Below are 23428 nucleotides of genomic sequence, written 5' to 3'. Positions count from 1 at the left end.
ACATGTAGTATATGTAGTATGTATGAAGTATTGATAAGATGCAAATAAGTTAGAGCCTTCAAACTTCACACAAGAGCAGGATTTATTAACAGATGCATAAATCTTACAAACCAAAAAGTTATGTTGCTCAGTTAAATTTTAATAAATTTTAAACATACAAGTGTGGGTCAATTATTATTCAACCCCTAGGTTTAATATTTTGTGGAATAACCCTTGCTTGCAATTACAGCTAATAATCGTCTTTTATAAGACCTGATCAGGCCGGCACAGGTCTCTGGAGTTATCTTGGCCCACTCCTCCATGCAGATCTTCTCCGAGTTATCTACGTTCTTTGGGTGTCTCATGTGGACTTTAATCTTGAGCTCTTTCCACAAGTTTTCAATTGGGTTAAGGTCAGGAGACTGACTAGGCCACTCCAACACCTTGATTTTTTGCCTCTTGAACCGGGCCTTGGTTTCCTTGGCTGTGTGCTTTGGGTCGTTGTCTTGTTGAAAGATGAAATGACGACCCATCTTAAGATCCTTGATGGAGGAGCGGAGGTTCTTGGCCAAAATCTCCAGGTAGGCCGTGCTATCCATCTTCCCATGGATGCGGACCAGATGGCCAGGCCCCTTGGCTGAGAAACAGCCCCACAGCATGATGCTGCCACCACCATGCTTGACTGTATGGATGGTATTCTTGGGGTCGTATGCAGTGCCATCCAGTCTCCAAACGTCACGTGTGTGGTTGGCACCAAAGATCTCGATCTTGGTCTCATCAGACCAGAGAACCTTGAGCCAGTCTGTCTGAGTCCTCCAAGTGATCATGAGCAAACTGTAGACGAGCCTTGACATGACGCTTTGAAAGTAAAGGTACCTTACGGGCTCGTCTGGAACGGAGACCATTGCGGTGGAGTACGTTACTTATGGTATTGACTGAAACCAATGTCCCCACTGCCATGAGATCTTCCCGGAGCTCCTTCCTTGTTGTCCTTGGGTTAGCCTTGACTCTTCGGACAAGCCTGGCCTCGGCACGGGAGGAAACTTTCAAAGGCTGTCCAGGCCGTGGAAGGCTAACAGTAGTTCCATAAGCCTTCCACTTCCGGATGATGCTCCCAACAGTGGAGACAGGTAGGCCCAACTCCTTGGAAAGGGTTTTGTACCCCTTGCCAGCCTTGTGACCCTCCACGATCTTGTCTCTGATGGCCTTGGAATGCTCCTTTGTCTTTCCCATGTTGACCATGTATGAGTGCTGTTCACAAGTTTGGGGAGGGTCTTAAATAGTCAGAAAAGGCTGGAAAAAGAGATAATTAATCCAAACATGTGAAGCTCATTGTTCTTTGTGCCTAAAATACTTCTTAATACTTTAGGGGAACCAAACAGAATTCTGGTGGTTTGAGGGGTTGAATAATAAATGACCCTCTGAATAAACTTTTCACAATTTAAAAAAAATTAAACAAAGAAATAACATTCTTTTTTGCTGCAGTGCATTTCACACTTCCAGGCTGATCTACAGTCCAAATGTCACAATGCCAAGTTAATTCCGAATGTGTAAACCTGCTAAATCTGCAGGGGGTTGAATACTACTTGTAGGCACTGTATGTTGCATGTAGTATATATGTAGTATGCATGTTGTATGTATGTAGCATGCTTGTAGTAATATCGCTCTCTCTCTCCCCAGCACAGGAATCGCTGCAATACTCGCATCCCCATTCATTAACATTGGACTCGCTAGACTAGCAACGAGTAGCGAGTTTCCGACTCGGACTCGTTACAGTCTAGCGATTCCGAGTATTTCAGGATTCGCCCATCCCTAGAACTGTGTACATGAAATAATGAATGGGGCCATGTATCATGAGGTTTTGAGTACAAACCTCCTTCCATCAGCAAGGGCATTGAAGATGAAACATGGATGGGTTTTTCATCATGATAATGATCCCAAGCACACCGCCATGGCAATGTAGGAGTGGCTTCATAAGAAGCATATTAAGGTCTTGGAGTGGCCAAGCCAGTCTCCAGATCTCAACCCCATAGAAAACCATTGGAAGGATCTAAAAGTCCGTGTTGCTCAGTGACAGGCCAAAAACATCACTGCTCTAGAGGAGACCTGCATGGAGGAATGGGCCTAAATATCACCAACAGTGTGTGCCAACCTTGTGAAGACTTACAGAAAACGTTTGATCTCTGTCATTGCAAACAAAGGATATATAACAAAGTATTGAGATGAACTTTTGTTAATGACCAAATACTTATTTTACAACATAATTTGCAAAATAAATCTTGTCAAATCAGACAATTTTCTGGATTTGTTTTCTTATTTTGACTCTCATAGTTGTGATCTACCTATGATGTCAATTACAGGCCTCTCTCATCTTTTTAAATGGGAGAACTTGCACAATTGGTGGCTGACTAAATACTTTTTTCCCCACTGTATATATATCATTTAGCACTTTTTTCCTTTTTTTCCCATTTTCTATGGCAGTAATGCAGTTTCAATGTTCAAGAGTAATCATTCCTGGTAAATTATGTCGCAACCTTTCCGGTTTTTACTTATATGCTTTCTTTAGTTAGCACTAGTGATGAGCAGGCATGCACGGAAGTGCTCGATGCTCGCCCAACCTGGTGCCCGACCTGGTGCCACCTTGCTCTTCACAGTCAGCTCCAAAATCACGGAGTGTAGGGAGAGTTGCTGCAGAGATAGGGACAGATTTGGTGTTGTTTTAGTTAGTGTGGGTATACCATCTTTCATACATAAATCCATCTAAAGCAACAGTCCTTCTGAGGACTAATCAAAGTGCATAGATATCAGTGCTAGGTAGGCAGGCAGTGTATGTGGCATACCTCATTGCATATAGCAAGAGGGTCAATTCCATTACTGTCTGCTGCTGCCTATTACAGATATTTATCGCATATACATAGCCTCAGGTATAAGGGGCCAGGAATATTTTTTTGCATCTTAATCCTGATAATTTTCTTCAAAAGCAATCCAGAGCACACCTTTTTTTGCTCCATTTGCTTGTTTGCACTGCAGCCAGCCCAGAGCCTTTCCATATTACAACCTGAAAATCCAGCTATTTTAAACAGGGATTTGGCCGTCACAGGATTCACATCTGAGTGCGCTGAAAATTCTGCCATTTCTTGGCATCTGTAAAATTTTGTTGGAGGGTCTTATACAAGTTATTGACACCAGTTTGCTGAAAACAAAATAGTTACCTACAGGCCAACTATTTTAAACAGGTGTTTGGCCATCACAGGGTTCACATCTGAGTGCCCTGAAAATTCTGCCATTTCTTGACTACTGTAGCACTTCTGCCCCGGCGGTGCGCTAGGCGGCATATAAACCCGCGGTCACTCATTCCCCTCCATGCCAGCACATCCAGCAGGGCGCGAGAGCGCTGCTTATGCCTACCCTACGGCTCACTTCAGGTAACAACGCTTTTTGACGGCGGCTCAGGCCACTACTTCCTCACCTAATACCTTTTCTATTTACTTATTTATATATACATTATTATAGGCCCCACATTGGCAAAACACTCGCGACCAATCCTTTGTCAAAAGGTACTTGCATTCTATATACCTCCTTTTGGTTATGCGGCTGCTCCATCACCTGTACTTGTAGTTATTCCACTTATATGGCTCCCTCTTAATGACACCATATGTATTACCTTAGGCCCTACGCTGAAAAGACGGCAACGATTCCTAGAAACCAGTTATATGCTGTAAGGTACCATATATTTGTGTGCTTCCTCACTATTTTACATACTGGATTTAACACTTTCATTCTCATCATCCATCACAGTGCCTGCAAATCTATTAAAGAGTCTGCTTTTCCACTCTATTTGCCTTTCTTACATACTCACCTGGAATCAAGGTAACCTATTATGCTGTTCCTGTTATTGTCCCATCTCGTTCCTGTATCACTTATTTTTACTTTTTTGTTTTGAATATGTATTGTTTTCAAGTAGATTTCCCAATGTTTACTTGGGAGCCTGCAACCGCTCTTAGGCTAATTTCACACTTGCTTTTTTTTGCAGCGCGTTTTTCCCGCAAAAAAAGCATTGAAAAAACGCATACAAAAGCATACAACTGCTGCGTTTTTTTCAAGCATTTTTATGAGCATGCATGAAAAAAACGCAGCGTTTTTATGCGTTTGTATGCGTTTTTAGTGCGTTTTTACCGTGTTTGCATTTTTTCCAAACATTATGTGGCCCCTCACACTAACCCAAACCATGACTTTACTAACCCTAACCCTAACCCTAACCCTGACCCTAACCCTAACCCTAACCCTGACCCTAACCCTAACCCTGACCCTAACCCTAACCCTGACCCTAACCCTTAACCAAACCATACTTAACCCTAACCCAAACCCTAAACCCTAACTAACCCTGACCCTGACCCTAACCCTAACCCTAACCCTGACCCTAACCCTAACCCTAACCCTAACCCTGACCCTAACCCTAACCCTAACCCTGACCCTAACCCTAACCCTGACCCTAACCCTAACCCTAACCCTGACCCTAACCCTAACCCTAACCCTAACCCTGACCCTAACCCTAACCCTAACCCTAACCCTAACCCTGACCCTAACCCTGACCCTAACCCTTAACCAAACCATACTTAACCCTAACCCAAACCCTAAACCCTAACTAACCTTGACCCTGACCCTAACCCTAACCCTAACCCTGACCCTAACCCTAACCCTGACCCTAACCCTAACCCTAACCCTGACCCTAACCCTAACCCTGACCCTAACCCTAACCCTGACCCTAACCCTTAACCAAACCATACTTAACCCTAACCCAAACCCTAAACCCTAACTAACCCTGACCCTGACCCTAACCCTAACCCTGACCCTAACCCTAACCCTAACCCTGACCCTAACCCTTAACCAAACCATACTTAACCCTAACCCAAACCCTAAACCCTAACTGACCCTGACCCTAACCCTAACCCTAACCCTGACCCTGACCCTAACCCTAACCCTAAACCCCCTTAACTAACCCTAACTCTAACCCAAACCCCTAAATTCCATGGTTAGCAAAAAAAACGCATGTGCAAAAAAACGCATACATAAGCATGCCAATGCGCACATATGCGCACCCATAGACTTATAATGGGTGTCTTGCTGTAAAAAAACGCATTGCGCGCATGCGTTTTTTTGAGGCAAGTCGGACGCCCAAAAAATGCAACAGGATGCATTTTGTGCGCCCGAGCGCATACCGCAAAAAAACGCATGCACGGAAAAACACGTACAAACGCATGTGTATGCGCACATAAGCGCATCCCATGCAAAGTATAGGAAAAAAAACGCATGCGCTATTTAGCGCTAAAATACCGCGAAAAAAAACGCAAGTGTGAAACCAGCCTTAAGTATACTGATTGCACTTTCATGTGAAACCCTTATATTTAATGGTATTCATTATGATCTATTTCAATCTGTTCAATTTGTATTGTTGCTTACATTGCTCAGTACTGTTTTTAATGTCTTACGTGTTGTTTCTTTGTTTCCATAGTAACCCCTTGATTAAGACCCAGGAGGGTTGGTTGAAACGTTGGGTTTTTCGGATACTCTGAATTCAATTTTTTCATGACATTCTTTATGGCAAATTTTGTTGAATTCTGAATAAACTTGTTATGTACTTTTGTGAAACTTTCTATTTGAGTCTGCGGTGATTTTCAATATTTGATTTTTTGGGCTCTACAGTCTGTTCCACCAGCACCTCGCTCCTTAGGCCTCTTTCACACTTCAGTTGTTTGCCATCAGTCACAATATGTCGTTTTTTGAAAAAAACGGATCCAGCGTTTTGTCATGCTGGATCCGATTTTTTCTCATAGTCTTGTATTAGTGATTGATTGTGACGGATGGCCACACGCTTCATCCGTCGTCCGACGGATCCGTCATAAAATCTCTGTCCGTCAGCTAGAGACAACGGACAGAGGAACTTTTTTGTGTACGTTGAAAAGTCGGACAGCGACGGATCCAGCGCCATCCGTCGTTGGCTATACTGAAAGCCTATGGGTGCAGGATCCGTTGCTGTCCGTCAGAAGACAGAATCCAGCGACGGATTCCGTATTTTAAAACAAAGCATGCCCGGAATAATTTTTCTTCCTTTATTTTAACCCCTGCGGATGCTTTTTCTATTCTGGAACAAAAATATATTCTCTCTCTCTCCCCAGAATCCTGTTCCTTTAAATTCCTACAGCTCCAGCTTCGATGGATCCATCAAAAAACCGGATCCAGTGCATCAGTTTTTTGCAATCTTCACAGGATCTGTTTTTTTCACACTTTGACGGATTGTGACTGATGGCAAAAAACAGAAGTGTGAAAGAGGCCTTATGACTTGAGTGCACAGCATTCTCCTGATGTGGAATCTTTGTATTCTAATATCCCACACCAAGATGGATTAAATGCCTGCAAATTCTTCATGGAAAACACAGGGACTGATGCTGATGCTGTGGTGAAACTTATAAAATTCATCCTCATCTACAATTACTTTGAATTTGACAACAAGATCTATCTACAGGAGACTGGCACAGCTATGGGAAGTAAAATGGCTCCACAGTATGCAAATCTTTTCACGGCCAAGCTTGAAAGCGACTTTTTGTCCTCATGCCCCATCAGGCCCCTGGCCTACTACCACTTCATTGATGATATTTTAATCATCTGGACGGAGTCTGAGCAACAGCTAAAGACGTTCCACGAACAGTTTAATCAATTTCATCCCGCCATCAATTTAACACTTAACTACTCCAGCACTGAGATTAACTTTTTGGACACCATCATTAAACTAAAAAACAATGAAATAGAGACATCCCTGTATCAGAAGCAAATCGACCGTACAACATACCTTAAATGGGACAGTTTCCATCCAAAACACATAAAGAACTCTATTATCTATAGCCAAGCCATCAGATACAATCGTGTATGTTCCAACCCCATGGATAGAGACAAACACCTTGGTTGCCTCAAAAAGACCTTTTTGAATCAGGGCTACCATCCAAGAACAATTGAAAACCAAATTACAAGGGCCACCAGAATGTCAAAGAATCACCTGCTACATTACAAAGTTAAAGAAGAAAATAACCGGGTGCCTCTAGTAGTCACTTACAACCCAAATCTGGAAGTGCTAAGAGGAGCTGCACGGAAATTCCAACCTTTACTACAAAAAGATGCCTGATTACAATCCATTTTTCCAGACCCCCCACTACTGTGCTTTAGGCAGCCCCCAAATCTAAGAAGCATCATTGTCAGAAGCTCCCTGTCTTCTCCTACAGCTCGAGGAACCTTTCCTTGCAACCAGAAAAAAATGTAAAACCTGTCCATCTATAATGACCACGGACAAGATAAAGATCCCCAATTCACATCAGGACTACTAGATCCCAGGTACTTTCAGCTGCATTACATCTAATGAGGTGTACTTAATTATTTGTACTAAATGTCCAAATGGGGGTGTGTATTTGGGGGAGACAGGGCAAAAGCTTAGAACAAGGATGAATGCTCATCGTCACACAATAAGAGAAAAAAGAATGGATCTATCTGTGGCAAAACATTTTTGTATGATGGACCACGACATAAGGGATATGAAATTACTGGTATTGAAACGTAACTTCACATCTCAGAGAGAGAGAAGAGTCTGTGAGTATAAATTTATGACGACCTTTGACACTCTCAATGCTGGAATGAATGTGTCGCATGGATTTATGTCTTTTTACATCAATTAAGGAATTTGCTCCTAAGACCGTGTGGGGGCATCACAACGCATTAGGAGACCCCAATCAGAGGACAATAAAACATCCGGACTCCTTATCTATGAACTGGTCCAATATTTATGTTTCTCCCTCTCCCATAATCATAATTCTGCTTCACGTCACTTGTCTCATCTATTGCATTTTTTCTGTGCTGTATTGTGCATAAATATGTGACTCTTTAGATTTTGTATTAGTCTATGCCTGATGAAGAGACCTGAGTAGTCTCGAAAGCTTGCAATGTGTTACCATCTTTTCAGTTAGCCGTTAAAAGGTATCAACCACTAAGGACTCTCAATTCTGAATATTTTTCTATCTACTGGCTAACACGGTACAAAGATATACATCTTTCCTCCATCAGCATTCTCCTCTCATTATACAAGTTATTGACATCAGTTTGCAGAAAAAAAAATAGTTACTTACAGGCCAGATATTTTAAACAGGGGTTAGGCTGTCACAGGGATCACATCTGAGTGCACCAAATATTCTGCTATTTTTAGGCTATTGTAGAATTTTGCTGGGGTGTCTTATACACGTTATTGACACCAGTTTGCAGAAAAAAAAATAGTTACCTACAGGACATCTATTTTAAACAGGAGTTTGGCCGTCACATCGATCACATCTGAGTGCGTAGAAAATTCTGCCATTTCTGGGCTAGTGTAAAATTTTTGTGGAGTGTCTTATACAAATTATTGACACCAGTTTGCTGAAAAAAATAGTTACATAGAGGCCAGCTATTTTAAACAGGGGTTTGGCCGTCACAGGGATCACATCTGAGTGCGCAGAAAATTCTGCCATTTCTGGGCTACTGTAAAATTTTCTTGGAGTGTCTTATACAAGTTATTGACACCAGTTTGCTGAAAAAAAATTGTTACCTACAGGCCAGCTATTTTAAACTCAGCCATTTGTAGTGAGCGTGCAAAATATTGTCCTCCATTTAAAATGGTCAAGGCGCATGGCAAGGAATGTGGATCTGGACATGATGGTAATGGTGCAGGCAGAGGCCAAGGCCAAGCTGAAATTGTGCCACAACAAGCACTCACATCTTCTTGCCTGACCTTCCTGTCCCAATTACAGCAGCATATCACTATTGAGCCCAGAACAGTGTCAAAAGGTTATTGTTTGGCTAGCGGATAATGCTTCCAGTCACTTTGCCACCACCACCAACACCCTGTCTTCCATATGGTCAAGTCTGAGTAGCCGTGAGTCTGGACTGCATATTCCTCACTCTGGTCCTCCTTCCTCCCACCACGCCGAGTGCCCGGAGACAACTGATCCCACAATTCCACACTCTGAAGAGCTGTTCACTTTTCCATTTATAGATTCAGGGCCCTAGCCCGATCCACTTGAAGTGGGGCAAGAGGAGATCGCATGTAGCGATGCCTAAATATTAGAGCAGCCATGATCACACAAAGGTGATGGTATGAATGTGTCTCAAGGGTGGACGATGATGAGACACAATTGCCTGAAAGTCAGGAGGAGGACCAGGGTGCGGAATTGGAAGACGAGGTGGTGGATTATATAGTAACTGACTCAATCTGGCAGGAGGACATGCCGAGCGACGACAGCAGCACACAGGGGGAAGGAGGCATAGCACCCCAATATGCAAAAAACATATCGACTAAATACCCTGTATTTGTTATACAGCACTTGCTGATTACTGTCATGTTTTTACTGCAGAGTATTTTTTCAAATTTGTTATTTTGTGTTTTCTTGTTGTGTCTCAGCCATTGGGTGGTTGTCTGCATTGTCTTACCGACTTGTTCACACTTGTGCATGTTACATATGTTTTTAATCCGTTTTTTCCATGCTCAGCATGGTTTGGGAGACCCCACCCCTCTCCTGTGTAACATGCACATAAATGAGCTGTCCTGCACCACAAGCCCATACTAAGAAGCTCCTGTCCGAATCCTGTTCATTTCAGACACTGTTCAGATGTTCAGGTTTTAAATACATTAGATAGGGACTGCTTCGTGAAGGGTTACCATGACGTGGTGAAGCAGCTTGGTATATATTCTTTGCAAAAAACATATCGACTAAATACCCTGTATTTGTTATACAGCACTTGCTGATTACTGTCAAGTTTTTACTGCAGAGTATTTTTTCAAATATGTTATTTTGTGTTTTCTTGTTGTGTCTCAGCCATTGGGTGGTGTGAGCATTGTCTTACCGACTTGTTCACACTTGTGCATGTTACATATGTTTTTAATCCATTTTTTCCATGCTCAGCATGGCTTGGGAGACCCCACCCCTCTCCTGTGTAACATGCACATAAATGAGCTGTCCTGCACCACAAGCCCATACTAAGAAGCGCCTGTCCGAATCCTGTTCATTTCAGACACTGTTCAGATGTTCAGGTTTTAAATACATTAGATAGGGACTGCTTCGTGAAGGGTTACCGTGACGTGGTGAAGCAGCTTGGTATATATTCTTTGCAAAAAACATATCGACTAAATACCCTGTATTTGTTATACAGCACTTGCTGATTACTGTCATGTTTTTACTGCAGAGTATTTTTTCAAATTTGTTATTTTGTGTTTTCTTGTTGTGTCTCAGCCATTTGGTGGTGTGAGCATTGTCTTACCGACTTGTTCACACTTGTGCTTGTTACATATGTTTTTAATCCGTTTTTTTCCATGCTCAGCATGGTTTGGGAAACCCCACCCCTCTCCTGTGTAACATGCACATAAATGAGCTGTCCTGCACCACAAGCCCATACTAAGAAGCGCCTGTCCGAATCCTGTTCATTTCAGACACTGTTCAGATGTTCAGGTTTTAAATACATTAGATAGGGACTGCTTCGTGAAGGGTTACCGTGACGTGGTGAAGCAGCTTGGTATATATTCTTTGCAAAAAACATATCGACTAAATACCCTGTATCTGTTATACAGCACTTGCTGATTACTGTCATGTTTTTACTGCAGAGTATTTTTTCAAATTTGTTATTTTGTGTTTTCTTGTTGTGTCTCAGCCATTGGGTGGTGTGAGCATTGTCTTACCGACTTGTTCACACTTGTGCCTGTTACATATGTTTTTAATCCGTTTTTTTCCATGCTCAGCATGGTTTGGGAGACCCCACCCCTCTCCTGTGTAACATGCACATAAATGAGCTGTCCTGCACCACAAGCCCATGCTAAGAAGCGCCTGTCCGAATCCTGTTCATTTCAGACACTGTTCAGATGTTCAGGTTTTAAATACATTAGATAGGGACTGCTTCGGGAAGGGTTACCGTGACGTGGTGAAGCAGCTTGGTATATATTCTTTGCAAAAAACATATCGACTAAATACCCTGTATTTGTTATACAGCACTTGCTGATTACTGTCATGTTTTTACTGCAGAGTATTTTTTCAAATTTGTTATTTTGTGTTTTCTTGTTGTGTCATAGCACCCCAACAGGCAGGAAAAGCAGTGTGGTGGCCACAGACAGAAGATGGGCAACCGTTCCCCGTAACACCAACACAACAGAAGTTGCCAGTACAACTGTTAGGTCTTCCCGAGTCTGGTTGTTTTTTAAAGACTCTCCCGATAACCCCTAAAGGGCCATTTGAACCAACTGCCATGCCAGCATCAGCAGGGGTAGCAAAACTACCAGCTTGACCACTACCAGCATGATCACGCACATGGCAGCAAAACACCCAACTTTGTCAGCTGAATCCCAGAGTCCAGGAACAGTGTCTGCGGGTGACACCACTTCTTCTTCTGATGTTGTGTATGCAAGCCAATGCCCTGTCCATGGTGCATGCGAAGATGCCTTCTGCCCGCCCTGCACTTGTCGTTGCACACACTCATGCAGCACCATCATGAAGCACATCCATGTCCTTGACCCAGCGCAGAGTTCAGTTGTCCATACCACAGTCCTTGGAACGCAAGCGCAAATACGCAGCCTACACCCCACAGGTCACGCTACTAAATTCACACATTTCTCGACTGCTTGCACTCAAAATGTTGCCTTCTAGGCTCGTGGAGATGGAAACTTTCCACAACCTGATGGCAGCGGCCATCAATATTTCTGACGGTGTGCCGTACCCGCATTACACAAGCCCATGTCCCACAATATTAGCTGTGCCCTCAACAGTGAAGTTACTGGGAAAGTCCTCCAAACCATGGACAAGTGCTTGTGAGCAGGGCAGGTACATCTCACTGACGGCACACTGGGTTAACATAGTGGAAGCCAGGACCCAGTAGGACCTTGGGATGAAACAAGTCCTCCCGATGCCGAGGATTGCAGGCCCAAGGTCAATCAGGTTTGCCACCACAGTCTACAGCTCCTGTATCTCAACTTCCTCCTCCTCTTCAGCCTCCATCTTTGAAATGACCACATCAGTCTCAAGTTGGAAGCAATGCAGCACTGCCTCAGCCAAGTGGCAACAGGCAGTGCTGAAGCTAATATGCTTAAATGACAAACCGCGCAATGCAGAATAGTTGTGGACAGCTCTGCTAACACAGCTAATCCTACAGCCAGGCATGGTCGTATGTGACAATGACTGGCACCTGGTGGCGGCTCTGAGGCAAGGCGAGCTCAAACACGTACCATGCCTGGCCAATGTAACATAGGAACATAGTAATTAAGGTTGAAGGGAGACTTTAAGTCCATCTAGTTCAACCCATATCTTATCCTAACTTGCCCTAACATGTTGATCCAGAGGAAGGCAAAAAAAACCCATGTGGCAAACAGTAAGCTTCACATTGGGGAAAAAAATTCCTTCCTGACTCCACATACGGCAATCAGACTAGCTCCCTGGATCAACACAACACTAAGGAAGCTAGTGTATATACCCTGTAATATTATACTTTTCAAGAAAGGCATCCAGTCCCCTCTTAAATTTTAGTAGGGAATCACTCATTACAACATCATATGGCAGAGAGTTCCATAGTCTCACTGCTCTTACAGTAAAGAATCCGCGTCTGTGAGTATGCTTAAACCTTCTTTCCTCCAGACGTAGATGATGCCCCCTTGTCCCCGTCACAGGTCTAAGAGTAAAAAGATCATTAGAAAGGTCTTTGTATTGTCCCCGCATATATTTATACATTGTAATAAGATCACCCCTAAGCCTTCGATTCTCCAAACTAAATAACCCCAAGTGTAATAACCTGTCTTGGTATTGCAGACCCCCCAGTTCCCTAATAACCTTGGTCGCTCTTCTCTGCACCCGCTCCAGTTCAGCTATGTCTTTCTTATACACCGGAGACCAGAACTGTACACAGTATTCTAAGTGTGGTCGCACTAGTGACTTATATAGAGGTAAAATTATGTTCTCCTCCTGAGCATCTATGCCTCTTTTAATGCATCCCATTATTTTATTTGCCTTTGCAGCAGCTGCCTGACACTGGCCACTAAATGTGAGTTTGTCGTCCACCCATACACCCAGGTCTTTTTCAGTGACTGTTTTGCCCAGTGTTTTACAATTAAGCACATAATTATGCATCTTGTTCGTTCTACCCAAGTGCATGACCTTACATTTATCCCCATTAAAGCTCATTTGCCATTTATCAGCCCAAGCTTCTAGTTTACATAAATCCTCCTGTAATATAAAATTGTCCTCCTCTGTATTGATTACCCTGCAGAGTTTAGTGTCATCTGCAAATATTGAAATTCTACTCTCTATGCCCCCTACAAGGTCATTAATAAATATGTTAAAAAGAAGCGGGCCCAAAACTGACCCCTGTGGTACCCCACTGCTAACCGTGACCCAGTCCGAGTGTGCTCCATTAATAACCACCCTTTGTTTCCTACCCTGAGGCAGCTCTTAACCCACCTACACATATTTTCCCCTATCCCCATTGTTCTCATTTTATGTATCAACCTTTTGTGTGGCACCATATCAAAAGCTTTTGAAAAGTCCATGTACACCACGTCCACTGCATTCCTTTGGTCCAGTCCGGAACTTACCTCTTCATAAAACCTTATCAGATTAGTCTGACAGGAACAGTCCCTTGTAAACCCATGTTGATATTGGGTCATAAGTTTATTCTTCTCCAGATACTCCAGTATAGTATCTCTTAGAAAACCCTCCAGGATTTTACCCACAGTTGAAGTTAAACTCACTGGCCTATAATTTCCAAGTTCAGTTTTTGTCCCCTTTTTGAATATTGGCACCACATTTGCTATACGCCAGTCCTGTGGTACAGACCCTGTGCATAGCCTCGTGGTTCAGCTGTTTCTTAAAACCTTCCCAGAGCTGCCAGACCTGTTTGTCAAAGTACGCCATCTGTGTCCCACTTTAGAAAGTCAGCTACAGCTTCTGCTGTGCTTCAGCAGTGTTTGCAGCTTCTGGCTCACTGACTTGTTTATGATGTCCCCACATGTTGGAATTCTGCACTGCAGATGTTGTGAAGGATTTGTGAACAGAAGAGGGCAGTTGTTGAATACCAGTATTCAGTTCAGACTCCACACATAAGACCTGAGGGTGTCAGACATATGTACCATACTCCTAAACTTTGAGGACTCCACCAAGATGGTGAGCGGCGATGGCACCCTAATTAGCGTCACCATCCCGATTCTCTGTCTTCTGAAACGCCTTCTGCTCACAAACAAAGGGGTTGCATTGCAGGCGGAGCATGATGAGATGGAGCAAGGAAGCATATAGGCTGACTACAAATGTTGCTTTCAGGTGGCACTCATTTACATCTGTTCATAGTGTTATTGGGGTGCAACCACATTTGGAGAAAGCCTTGCATTCATTTCATGGGCAAAAATTAAGGAAGTACCAACCGGAAGTGCTGTGGCCGAGTGCGTCCGAAGTCACAGTCGGCCACGCAACAATCCAGCAACCAATCAAACGTCACAGCAGGCCCATGTGCTGTGCAGCGTGTGACACATCTGCAGCCATGATTGAAAGGGGAATCAGAATTAAATGATTATACAAGAAAAGGGCCTGTGAAATGAATAATAGAAATGAGTGAATATAAAGTGCATGGAAAAGGCTTTGCCTGCCGTTGGGCAAAGCATACTGGGCACGCGCAAGATATCATTTCAAAGCGTAAGTGAGACCCCCTGAGACGAAGCTAACGCGAAACGTGCATCGGGGATCAGGATACTGCAAAGTCGTATGTTTCTTCTCTGTTTACCCTTTGTGGCTGTTTACTTATGCATTAAAAGTGGGAGCGGTACTTTGTATATGTCCTATGGACAATTTATAAGGGCACTGATGCCAATTAACATTATGCTGACCACTCCATGTGTTTAAATTAACAGCTACATGTGGGCACTACCTGCTAATTGTAGCAGGAGCACTACCATTCATAGATCTTTCTTTGATTTGTTTATGACTTAGAATTGTGCTGGATATATGAATGCCTTTAAGCAATCAGCCCCATAGCTCATCCTTTGTATTGCTATGATTTAATAGCCTAGTGCTGGCATTAATATAATAGGATACAGGTGTCCTCCTTTTTCTAACAGGTTTTGAACCTTTGCATACATACCTTTATTATTGAATATGTACACCTGTAACCTATAGGAACAATGGGCTCACTAGAATAGGGTTTTAACTGATGCTTTATATATATTTTTGTACATGATCTTTGCTTATCCTGCACACAGTAGTGCTATATTTATGGTAGTGTAATTTTGCTAAACTTCACCATTGAGCATGCTACTGTTTGGATATTACAGTTGAATAACATATGTACTTTGTAGTATCATATTGGATATGTATCTCATTTTAACTATTGTCCAAGTCTTTTGATATTGTACTTGCATAAAAGCTATGCAATTTTATGGCTATATGCTTCCTGAATCCTATGTGCTAAGTACCTTCCTTTTTTTCATAGCAATTTTTGCAGATGAATATTTCATACTAAATGGTGGCCTGATTCCAACACATCGGGTATTCTAGAATATGTATGTAGTTTATTTATGAAATTTTAATAATAATGCAATAATGCACCCCCCAATCCTGATATGCATGGTCCTCTCACCCCCCAATCCTGGTATGCATGATCCCCTCACCTCCCTTTCATGGTAAGCATGGTACCCTCACCCCCCAATCCTGGTAAGCATGGTCCCCTCACCCTCAGGTCCTCTCACCCTCCAATCCTGGTGTGCATGGTCCTCTCATCCCTCTTTCCTGGTAAGCATGGTCACCTCACCCCCCTTTCCTGGTATGCATGGTCCCCCTCACCCCCCTTTCCTGGTATGCATGGTCCCATCACCCCCCTTTCCTGGTGTGCATGGTCCCCCTCACCCCCCTTTCCTGGTATGCATGGTCCAATCACCCCCTTTCCTGGTATGCATGGTCCCCTCACCTCCCTTTCCTGGTATGCATGGTCCCGTCACCCCTCTTTCCTGTATGCATGGTCTCGTCACCCCCCCTTTCCTGGTATGCATGGTCCCCTCATCTCCCTTTGTTTGTATGCATGGTCCTGTCACCCCCCCTTTCCTGCTATGCATGGTCCCCTCACCCACCCTTTCCTGGTATTCATGGTCCCCCTCACCCCCCTTTCCTGGTATGCATGGTCCCCCTCACCCCCTTTCCTGGTATGCATGGTTCCCCTCACCCCCTTTCCTGGTATGCATGGTCCCCTCACCCCCCTGTCCTGGTATGCATGGTCCCCTCACCCCCCTATCCTGGTATACATGGTCACCCTCACCCCCCTATCCTGGTATGCATGGTCACCCTCACCCCCCATTCCTAGTATGCATGGTCACCCTCACCCGCCTTTCCTGGTATGCATGGTCACCGTCACCCCCCTTTGCTGGTATGCATGGTCCCCTCCCCCATTGCTGGCATGCATGGTCCCCCTCCCCCCATTGTTGGTATGCATAGTCCCCCTCCCAACCCCATTGCTGGTATGCATGGTTCCCCTCACCCCCATTGCTGGTTTGCACGGTCCCCTCACCCCCCTATCCTGGTATGCATGGTCCCCTCACCCCCCTATCCTGGTATGCATGGTCCCCTCACCCCCCTATCCTGGTAGGCATGGTCCCCTCACCCCCCTATCCTGGTAGGCATGGTCCCCTCACCCCCCTATCCTGGTATGCATGGTCCCCCTCACCCCCCTCTCCTGGTATGCGTGGTCCCGTCACCCCCCCTTTCCTGGTATGCATGGTCCCCTCACCTCCCTTTCCTGGTATGCATGGTCACCCTCACCCCCCCTTTGCTGGTATGCATGGTCCCCCTCCACTCATTGCTGGTATGCATGGTTCCCCTCACCCCCATTGCTGGTATGCATGGTTCCCCTCACCCCCATTGCTGGTATGCATGGTCCCCTCACCCCCCTATCCTGGTATGAATGGTCCCCTCACCCCCCCTATCCTGGTATGCATGGTCCCCTCACCTCCCTATCCTGGTAGGCATGGTCCCCTCACCCCCCTATCCTGGTATGCATGGTCCCCCTCACCCCCTTCTCCTGTTAAGCATGGTCCCGTCACCCCCCTTTCCTGGTATGTATGGTCTCTGTTAAAATAAAAAAATAGTTATATACTCACCTTCCGACGGCCCTCGATCTCCACTCGATGCGCCCGACCTCGCGGTCCCAGTAATGCTTTGCGCAAAATACCGCTGATGACGTCGCGCTCTCACGAGAGTGACGTCATTTCCGGTCTAAGGCGCAAGGCATTACTGGGACCACGAGGCTGGGCGCGTGGAGTGGAGATCGCGGGCCGTCAGAAGGTGAGTATAACCTTTTTTTATTTTAATTCTATTTTTTACAGATACGCTGCGCTCGATTGAGCGCTGTGCCCAACTGCGCCTGCCGTTGATTGGTCGCGGCCTGGCTGCCGTGATCCATCAGCGGCAGCCGCGGCATTTCGGTTACAGACAGACAGACATGATAAGACGATTATATATATATAGATGTATATATCTAGATATAATATAGCTCTTTTTTCCATTTTTCCCTATTTTGTATGGCAGTAATACAATTTCAACATTTTAGAGTAATCATTCTTGGTAAATTATGAAGCAACCTCACTGTTTTTTACTTTGATGAGATGCAACACTCCATGTTTTCACAACTTTAGTGAGTGAACCAAAAATTCAAAAATTCCTATTAGCTAGAATCTGAAAACATAGAGAAATTTGAAATTAATTGAGTTTATTTAGAATACTGTATAAAGTATTTGCTCATCCTTAGTGCAAAGATTTTCTGGTCAATGTCAGAATATTCTGCAGATGTCATTCAGAGTAAATTATGAGGTTTGGTGGTCAAATATGAGGTATACCTTGTCACGGTTGGATGGCCTTTACACTTTTTTGATAAAACTCTTTTTGACAAAGTATAGCAAAATTGTAGCAATAAAACAGTGTATAGCAATATTGGAGTTCAAGTATTCAATGATCATAGTGCAATTCTGTAATGTAGGAAACTGTAAATGGTTTTGTAAATTAATAGCCGCTGCTGTAAAAAAACAGATTGCACACAGATGGATGAAACAATCATGTGAACCTACCTTTCCAAGTAGGAAACAGGAAAACAAATAAGAATATGAGTCACAAAAGGTTATTTTGGAATCTTAGCAAATAGCAGATAGCAAGGACAGGCAGTGCGAGTCTGGGAAGTTCATTTGGATTGGCCAGAATTAAAAAAAATGTGCCGAATAGATATGGGTTAATTTATTCTAGTGGAATTGAATTCTATTAGTATTTGACAAAAAAATCACATTCTGGAAAACACTGATTAATTGTAATTTGCTCTTTGAGAATTCAGCAAAATGGCAACCACCCGTAGCCACCATCTTACTAAAGAGTAGAGGGATGGCAAGAGGCTAAAAAGGAGAAAAAACAGCACCCACACCACTGCACATGTGCCGTAGTCCTATTTGCGACCGGATGTCCAAGATTAGAGTGAACACCGGGCTGGAGATGCGACAAGACAGAGGAGCGAAGGGCCAGACATTGGGTACAGAGCAGCAGAGGCATCCGGAAAGGTGAGCGATGAAGTATGTTTTTTCTCTTTTTAACCTTTTGCTAGCCCTCTACTGTTAGCCAATCATCAGATAAACTGTATAGTCCTAATTAATTATAAAATGTATATCAAAGCAGAATATATAATAGCACCCATTAGCAAGATATTATCAAGTACAGCAATAGTAAGTATTATAAGCCTATTCACAAAAATGTATAGCTAAAATGATAGATAAAGTGTAAATCTCTAATGAAAACATGTACGCACAAAAAATATATATAAAAAGGCAAAGTGAGCAAACACTAAAGGCGACACATAACAGCAGGATTGAATGAGGTAGATGTAAGTATATCAACAACACTAGAACAATAACTAATAAATATTAGCTAATAGGCGATATACTGTATATATCAGGTATTGCTGCCATAATTAAACAAGTAAAGGGGTAACTTTAGAAGAGTAAATTCATGTACCGTATATACCTGAAGTCATTTTCTCCTGCTTGAATGGTGCCAGGTCCCAAGATGTGTTTTAGGATATAGCCTTCGTCAGGCCCCTGGATAATATTTATTAGTTATTTTTCTGGTATTGTTACTATACTTACATCTACCTCATTCCCTCCTGCTGTTGTGTTATGCCTTTTTATCAGGGCTTTTTTTGTAAAAACATATTTGCCGGTACGCCTTTCTGATTAATTTCTCATTATTCAGTACTGTAGTCTGTACGCTAATTTCAATCAAAAACTAGGTAATTCAGATTGCAAAAGAAAAATAAAAAATGTCTAATACTGTATAAATGTTTTTGTCACTTGCAAAATATGGTTTTCGTATTCATTAACCGATTTACCTAGGCTGTATTCTAGAAGAAACGCCAATTTTCAACCAAATTTTCATCAGCCACGACGTCTCGAGTTCGTTCTTTACTGTTTCTGTCAATGGCTGAAATAGTGCGTTATTTTATCCATCTAAGACAAGTTTCATGAAACAAAACTCAATGAACTCATACAAAACTTCATAAAACACTAATATAAACGACGATTTAAACGAATCAAACCAAAACAGACCGGCCCCCCATCAGTGGTATACAGCCCCCCATCAGTGTTATCTAGCCACCCATCACAGGTTACAGCCCCTCATGCTGCCGCACATCTTAAAATAATGAACCATTCATTCTTACCTTCCGCCACCGCTGCCAGTCCCTGCTTCTTCCTGCTTTCGCCGGCATCATGTGACATGCACAGCAGCGATGACGTCATTGCTGCTGCGCCGGTCATAACCGGGTACAAGCAGGAAGAAGCAGGGACTGGAGGACGGCAGTGGTGACAGAGTGACGGAGGGTAAGAATGAATGCTTTATTATTTTAAGGTGTGCGGCAGCACCTTCAGATTTTCCAGTACGCCGTACTGTCGCGTACCGGCGCAAAAAAAGCCCTGCTTTTTATACATATTTTGTGTGTGTGCAGGTTTTCAATAATGATTTACTCTTCTTTACCTATCGTTTTGTTTATACATACTTTTAAATATTGAAGAAAAGCAAAAAAACTGAACTGAAGTAGACATGAATGACATGCATGATGTAAAAGCATGTTCACACTGGTCATAAAAGCAAGCAAAACCAAAAGAAAAAACAATGTGTGTGTATACCCTAATGAAAACAAATAAGTCAAAAGCAAGTGCATTAACCCCTTCGCGACAGAGCCAGTTTGCAGCTTAATGACCAGGCCAATTTTTACAATTCTGACCACTGTCCCTTTATGAGGTTATAACTCTGGAACGCTTTAATGGATCCTGCTGATTCTGAGAATGTTTTTTCGTGACATATTGTACTTCATGTTAGTGGTAAAATTTCTTCGATAAGTCTTGTGTTTATTTATGAAAAAAACAGAAATATGGCAAAAATTTTTAAAATTTTGCAATTTTAAAACTTTAAATTTTTATGCCCTTAAATCAGAGAGATGTGTCACATAAATTTCTTAATAAATAACATTTCCCACATGTCTACTTTACATCAGCACAATTTTGGAAGCAAAATTTTTTTTTGTTAGGAAGTTATAAGGGTTAAAAGTTGACCAGCGATTTCTCATTTTTACAACAAAATTTACAAAGCCATTTTTTTTAGGGACCACATCATATTTAAAGTCATTTTGAGGGGTGTACATGACAGAAAATACCCAAAAGTGGCACCATTCTAAAAACTAGACCCCTCAAGGTGCTCAAAACCACATTCAAGAAGTTTATTAACCCTTTAATTGCTTCACAGGAACGAAAGCAATGTGGATGGAAAAAATAAACATTTAACTTTTTTTTGGAAAAAAATTACTTCAGAACCAATTTTTTTTATTTTCACAAGTGTTAAAAGAGAAAATCAACCACAAAATTTGTTGTACAATTTCTCCTGAATACGCCGATACCCCATATGTGGGGGTAAACCCCTTTTTCAGCACACGGCAGAGCTCGCAAGGGATGGAGCACCGTTTGACTTTTTCAACGCAGAATTGGCTGGAATTAAGATCGGATGCCATGTTGCGTTCGGAGAGCCCTTAATGTGCCTAAAGAGTGGAAAACTCCAACAAGTGACCCCATTTTGGAAACTAGACCCATTAAGGAACTTATCTAGATGTGTGGTGAGCACTTTGAACCTTCAAGTGCTTCACAGAAGTTTATAACGTAGAGCCGTGAAAATAAGAAATCCATTTTTTTTTCCACAAAAATGATCTTTTCACCCCCAAATTTTTATTTTTACAAGGGTAACAGGAGAAATCATACCCCCACAGTTATTATGCGATTTGTCCTGAGTACGCTGATACCCCATATGTGGGGAGGAACCACTGTTTGGGTGCATGGGATTGCTCGGAAGGGAAGGAGTGCCATTTTGGAATGCAGACTTTGATGGAATGGTCTGCGGGCATCATGTTGCGTTTGCAGAGCCCCTGATGGGCCTAAACAGTGGAAACCCCCAACAAGTGACTCCATTTTGGAAACTAGACCCATGAAGGAACTTATCTAGATGTGTGGTGAGCACTTTGAACCTTCAAGTGCTTCACAGAAGTTTATAACGTAGAGCCGTGAAAATAAGAAATCCATTTTTTTTTCCACAAAAATGATCTTTTCACCCCCAAATTTTTATTTTTATAAGGGTAACAGGAGAAATCATACCCCCACAGTTATTATGTGATTTGTCCTGAGTACACTGATACCCCATATGTGGGGGGAACCACTGTTTGGGCGCATGGGAGAGCTCGGAAGGGAAGGAGTGCCATTTTGGAATGCAGACTTTGATGGAATGGTCTGCGGGCATCATGTTGCATTTGCAGAGCCCCTGATGGGCCTAAACAGTGGAAACCCCCCACAAGTGACCCCATTTTGGAAATTAGACCCCCTAAGGAACTTACTGCCCTTGAGAAAGCGTGCTTGTAGTCACGCGAAACGCGCGTCGGGCGTTTGTCCTACCTGGTCCTGGGCTCACTCAGCCTCCATGCATATCTGGTAAGATATCTCCTTAAACTGGCCACTTTAAATTTACCTATGCACACTAGGTGGTCACAATGGACTGATAATGTGGCGCAGTGACCCCCAATTCGGGGGATGGGGAACTAGCAGATATTTGTTATCTATATAGATGTGGTTACTCTCTATATATATTGTTATATCACTTGATATCCTGTGGCTGGGTGTTTTTCCCGGGTTATTCTGTTCTTTCATCTTGTGGTGTCATTTTAATCTTTGTATTTTTGTATTGAATGATATACATGTTAACCAATAAAGACGTATTTTTATTATATTCACCTAGTTACTCAATCTTTCTCTTTGCATGCACCCCTAAGGAACTTATCTAGATGTGTGGTGAGCACTTTGAACCCCCAAGCGCGTCACAGAAGTTTATAAACGCAGAGCCGTGAAAATAAAAAGTCTTTTTTATTTCCACAAAAGTGATTTTTTAGACCCCAATTTTTAGACCCCCAAAGTTGGTAAATAGTGGAAACCCCTCAATTCTTGCTCCAACCCTAACCCCAACACACCCCTAACCCTAATCCCAACTCTAATCCCTAATCCTAACCCTAATCCTAGTTCGCCCTAACCCTAGCCCAACCCTAGCCCAACCCTAGCCCTAACCCTAGCCCAACCCTAACCCTTAACCCTAGCCCAACCCTAACCCTAGCCCAACCCTAACCCTTAACCCTAGCCCAACCCTAACCCTAGCCCTAACCCTAGCCTAACCCTAACCCTAGCCTAACCCTAACCCTAACCCTAGCCTAACCCTAACCCTAGCCTAACCCTAACCCTAGCCTAACCCTAACCCTAGCCTAACCCTAGCCTAGCCCTAACCCTAACCCTAGCCTAACCCTAACCCTAGCCTAACCCTAACCCTAGCCTAACCCTAACCCTAACCTAACCCTAACCCTAGCCTAACCCTAACCCTAGCCTAGCCCTAACCCTAACCCTAGCCTAACCCTAACCCTAGCCTAACCCTAACCCTTATGGAAAACTGAAAAAAAAAATATTTTTTTTATTTCATTATGTGTGCCTATATAAGGGGGTGATAAACGGGGGGGTTATGTACTATTTTTATTATTTTGATCACTATGATCGTTTATCATAGTGATCAAAATAATGAATGGAATCTGCCAGCCGGAGCCAGCAGATTCCCGGCGGGCGCACTGCGCATGCGCCCGCCATTTTCAAGATGGCGGCGCCCATCGGATGACGCTGGCGGGCGCGGGACCACCGGGAGGGGACGGAGGACAAGGGAGAGGTACCGGGAGGGGACCGGGGGGATCGGGGACCCTATTTCTCTATCCTCTGATGTGCGATCACATCAGAGGAAAGAGAAATTAAATGTAAAATCGCTGCTTTTTT

The 23428-nt window shown here is 43.3% G+C and overlaps 1 long non-coding RNA gene across 1 annotated transcript; it reads left to right on the top strand.

Annotated features, from left to right (window-relative positions):
• The first annotated feature begins 782 nt into the window (after positions 1-782).
• Positions 783-22352, top strand: LOC141069675 (uncharacterized). Its single transcript, XR_012226633.1, has 2 exons — positions 783-1580; positions 22191-22352. It is a non-coding gene; the product is annotated as an uncharacterized lncRNA (long non-coding RNA).
• The last annotated feature ends 1076 nt before the right edge of the window (positions 22353-23428 follow it).

The sequence above is a fragment of the Dendrobates tinctorius genome, unplaced genomic scaffold (genome assembly GCF_039654945.1).
Source record: "Dendrobates tinctorius isolate UK_male_01 unplaced genomic scaffold, ASM3965494v1 ptg000270l, whole genome shotgun sequence".
NCBI classification, from domain to species: Eukaryota; Metazoa; Chordata; class Amphibia; order Anura; family Dendrobatidae; genus Dendrobates; species Dendrobates tinctorius.
Note: the sequence above shows the minus strand (reverse complement) of the source record. Positions and strands in the feature narration are given on the sequence as shown.